Raw genomic sequence first — 5,585 nt, forward strand, 5'->3', positions numbered from 1 at the left:
TTAATTCCGTTTTTCTTGTTTCAAAACACTATACAGACATCCTGCTTATTAATAAATAAGCATGGCCTGGAAATGCCTATGTAATTTACATATAAACGAGTGAGACTCAAACATGTTCTTCTATTTCCATCAAATATACCAGTGGCACCACCAATTTTACATATAAGCGCATACAAAATTTTCAATATGGCTGCGCCCATGAGAGAGAATATTTCGTCTCATTCATTTCCGCCCCATGTAAATAAGAAAAATATAACTGCTCGAATTATTGTTATAAGCTTGAAATGATCACTCTTTCACAATTAATTTACTTTTTTCTTCGTTCATAGATTTTGTGTCAATTAATGTTCAGAAAACGTGGGGGACTGAATTCAGGGTTCTCAAAATTGGATTTTAAATCAAAATCACAAATCAAATAAATTGATTTGATTTGAAAATTTCTAAATAAAAAATGACAAATAATTTGATTTGAAGTGTCATATGTTTCAAATCAAATGATTTGAACTTTTTAATTTGATTTTTGTATTGATTGGAATTCTCAAATTTCTCAAATCAAATCATACATGTATCGATTATTTTACTAAAAACGTTTAAAAAAAATATTTTTGTTAGACTGTGGTATGTTCGATTTGTAAGTGCATCTCGATTGAAACGTTCTTAAAGGCTCTCATTTTACTCAAAAGTGTATTTAAAAGTTTTAAACTATAAAATTTGTTGAGACACAACGTATGAGACCCGCAACGAAAATGCGAACTCAATTGCCCATTCCAACTCTTTCATTTTCATTCTCGTTCATATTTTTAATAACTTTTTTTAAACATTTTTAGTAAAATAATTAACACATGTTTGATTTGATTTGAGAAATTTGAGAATTCAAATCAATATAAAAATCAAATAAATTGATTTTATTTGAATTTTCTCAAATTAAAATATTCAAATCATTTGTTTTGAAATATATGACACTTCAAATCAAATTATTTGACTTTTTTATTTGCAAATTTTCAAATCAAATCATTTATTTGCGATTTGATTTTTTGATTTTCAAATCAATTGATCTCAAATCTGAGAACCCTGCTCCTTAGTTAAACGTGTCAATTTGGTTTGAACCTATTTTGGCTAGTTGACCGACAAATTGAAGTGCCCCGAAATTTGAACCTCAAATATTATCCAAACGAGTATGGTATATACAATTAAAAATAAATTGCGGTACAATTAAGTACATTTTTGGTACAATTATTTAAACCTAGTCCCAAGTTTCGACTTTGATATGTGCGGACATTCGAATATACATCCATGTATTGGTGCGAATGATTTCACAATTGTTCGACATACAGCTATTCACTGGTTTGCCATTGGCATTGTCAACCAACACGTTAGGCAACGCCACTGACGATAAAATATTTCTTTTCGCCTTGTCACATATATTAAAAGTATAGGAATTAGGTCTTTTTGGTTGTTGCTATTACTATTCATCGGTCAGGTTAATTTCTTTAATATCATCGTCTTTTACATCACGAATATCGCCATAAACTGGACAAATTCCTTCATCCTGATTGCTTCGAAAATAACTTTTGAGTGCTGGACGTATTTCCGATTTGATTTTTTTGATGACGTTTTTGAAATCAATACTTTCGACATCTTCCTTTATGGGCGCTTTTATTTCAAAGGCTTTGGGTAGTTTGTCCAAAGCTTCTTTCATGTGGACGACTTCCTCCTCACTGAATAGTGTTTTTTTTTTCAATTTCAATTTTCGCCAATTGCAGTGGGCAAAATCAAACAATTTTTGTCGATGCTTACGAAGATATCGACTTTTTCTTCTCCCTTCGGAGAAGCCGTGAGTCTATTCAATAACATCGAACCCAATTCGGTATTACCACTTGACATGCGATGTTCGCCTTCGAATAGAGGGACGCGAACTTTGACTTGATTGTCTTTAGATGTTTTCCCCGACATCAATGTTTTAATTGGGTATGCCGTGGTCCATTTTATAACTGGATTGCACACAAGATGCCCATTTTTGTTTGCCACTACGCTGATTGTCAGTGGTATTACGTTTCTCACGTAGATTGCTGGAGCATTAGATTCTTATCCCAAAATAGCAGCATAAACGGATGCACCATATGCCACATATTAAAAGCATATTATCTAAAATTATTCTAATCATTGAACACAATTAAAATTTCAGTTACCTGCTTCCATAGGATTCACATTCGTATTTACAGGCTTTCCGAAAAATGATTGTAGTTCGGCTCGAACACGGGGTGTATTTGTTCCGCCACCCACTAGGACCACCTGGTTAATTTTATCCTTGTTCATGTCAGCGTCTTCAAGCGCACCTTTTACACATTGCATTGTTTAGTTTATATACGCCATTATATATGGCATTATGCAAGTTTAAATATAAAAGTTGATCAATTTTTTAAGTTTGGTTCGAAACGACAATTTCAGTTTAATGTTTGATTGATTATATGCTCACTTTGATTCGTTAATTTTCTTGGACGGAATGAAAGATTGTCCACGAGAGACATGTACGCCGATAGGTATGAGGTATTATATCGATACCTAATAAAGTTAACCCAATCTTACCAATAATTTCGTGTGCGTCTTCTTCAACTTCTTCTTCAGCAGTATTATTCTCTTTTGTATCTGGATTATTCTTGTTGTTTGACCTTAGCACACAGCCGGCTGTAATCATTTGCTTCTTCTTAATTGGCTCTTCAGTACCTACTCGGCTTGCAGATCATTTGCTTGAGCTAGGCTTACTTGCGGTCACATCGCCCGATTCAGTCGAGTCTGTAAAAATAAATGAAAAATGTCTTATTGCTATATATACTGAAATATTTAAAATGCTCAAAATCAAACTAACCGAGTTTCTGTTTCTTTCTACTTTTTGGTTTGGAGGTGGCCTTACGTTTTGTCAAACCAATAGCATTGACTTCTGTGGTGATTGTTATGTACAATATTTTTGAAATCATTGAATAACGGATGATATATTTTACGCTCATTTAGTTTATACGTTTGATTATTATCTGAATGTCCATCATCTTCAGTTCGCATGGATTCTTCAACGTCAACTTCAGAATCACCTCCATCAACAACCAAACTATCACCAACAACGGTATTTTGAATGGTATTTTCGGTTAAGGTATCGGATACTAAAATGCATGTAATATTTTCATTGCGGATCAAAAGTTATACGCTCAAATAGAATTATAAAAACACTCAAAATCAAACATACCATCGATATTTTTTCCAGTTTTTGGAATTTTTGTATGGGAGCCAACGAGCGCTAATATCTTAGACTTTTCTTTATCGATTCCACCAATACGACATCTACTAAAAAACTCGCCGATTTCTGTGACCAGTGGTGTTTTAATACAGCTCGTGTAAACGTACAAAGGAACACAGAGACTCCGATTCTGTGTATGCGTATGTATTACAAATTCTGCACTCAGTCGTCAATCGTAGCTGCTTGTGCAAAATTTACAATACATACGCATACACAGGATCGGAGTCTGTGTGGTCTTTTGTATTAGTTCGTCTGTAGTATAGTACAGACATAGCCGTATAGTTCGCTCGAGCTGTGTCAAAGCAACAGTAGTAACAAAAATCGGTATCTTTTTTAATATCGGATACTAGTTCCCATCGATGGAAGCCATACCTACTTTTTATCCGATCGTTTTGAAAATTTCAGAAAGTTATTTTCTATCGGAAAAATAAGGCACACCAAAATTTCAAGAAATTCCGATACAAGCGACTCATTTGGATTAATTCTATGCGATGTAATACATTCCTTAAAATCATACGAATTTCCAACGAAGAACGTTGATTTCGGTAGTTTAATGAGAATTGAGACCAAATATTCAGCAGATTTCCTAGTTGGACCTTTAATATCTGCTACAATTGGTCGGAGAGAAAGTATTGGTTTGTGACATTTTGGTAGAAAATAAGCCCTTGGTGCTACAGCAGTCCAAGTTGTGAGTTTGCGTTTGGTGACCAAATCGATGCTTCGTGTTTCTAGTAATTCTTTAAGCAATAGATTATTCATTCTTTGTATCGATTTTGTTGGATCGGCATCTTGTGGAATAGGTGGATCCGACCTGACCCAAAATCTTCTGGAAGTTGAGCACTCGTGGTCCACTCCCTTTATAGGGCCCCAATGGGGGTACCGAATTTTCGTTATTTTTCTCGATTTCCCATCGGAAAAGTGAGAAAAATCGATCGGAAGATTTTCAGATTTCCATTTAGTATTGAAATATTTGTTTACATCGAGAAAATATTTTTTTAACGGAAAATAAATTTTGGTTGAGATATCTCAATTTCGGTTTAGATTTGAAAATAAAAACTGCTTATATGCAAAATCTCAACCTTTTTTTCTGCTGTGCACCCAACCAATTCGATATGAAAGTTCCCCATATAAAGTATACCATAAGTTATTACTCAAAGATATCGTTGAACTCCAACACAAATCTGAAGCAGAACGAAATTTCAAAATATTATATGAAAAGTCACGAGAGAAAATCATAATTCTGTGAAAACGATATTTGATAGGAAATGGCTTTATTTGAGTGAATGCTCAAAAAGTTAACAATAACATCAAAAAATCTAACAAGAAATGGAATTCCACTTAACTTTTTTATTTCGACGTGAAGGTGACCAAATTTGATGTAGGCACCAAATCTTTCCATAATTTTTCTCTTTTTGACGCTGGAATTGCTAAGTTTGCTGGAATCTTTCAATTCTTGTTTAACATCATTGGCAAATGACTTCAACATCAGAGAAGATCCTGCGAACAGAATTATAAACAAAGTGCATAACAAGAATAAATAAAAGATGCCAGCACATTGAAGATCATGAGCGACCAAATAGCCGATCGGTGTTCGCCAATTAAATGGTAGCCTTTGAACATTATAAAAAAAGATAAAACTTAATACCAGTCACGGTTTGAACAGAAAAATAATTAAGCATAGAATTGAGTGTGTGAAAGCGTGAGACTTACAACACATCATATGGTAATTTATAGTCTTCGTTGACAAGACCTTTAGCAAAATAGTTTAATAGAACAAGAGTAATTCTTATTATTATAATTAAATTCCAGTCAGACTATTGACACTACAGATATATCAGCGCTATTTTGGGAGCCCTTCTTTGTTCTACATTTCAAACAATTCGTTCGAAATTGAATCAAAAATCGATGTAGAGGTATGCAAAAATAATTTCTATGAATAGGAGCTGCAAAGATAGCGGCAATATATCTGTATGGTCAATCTATTCACTGGGAAATTCTCACGTTTTTCAATGGCATCTTCGAATTTTTTTTAACATTATGAATATATTTTCGGCTTTTCCAATAAATATTATCGTACATACACAAAACATTATAATGGTTGAAGAACCGTAAGACGACATTGCTTGAAACATTTTCATGTTGCACTAAGCAAATGTTGCAAGTGAATACGATAACGAATATTCCTTAACACAAACAGAGCAATGTTTTATTTTTTAATAGGAATTAGAAAAATTGAATGAAGATTCTTCCACAGCAATGAAACGACAACAACAATAACACATATTTTTACTGTCAA

The sequence above is a fragment of the Contarinia nasturtii genome, unplaced genomic scaffold, assembly GCF_009176525.2.
Source record: "Contarinia nasturtii isolate CC-2019 unplaced genomic scaffold, AAFC_CNas_1.1 Cnas_scaffold_533, whole genome shotgun sequence".
Taxonomy (NCBI): domain Eukaryota; kingdom Metazoa; phylum Arthropoda; class Insecta; order Diptera; family Cecidomyiidae; genus Contarinia; species Contarinia nasturtii.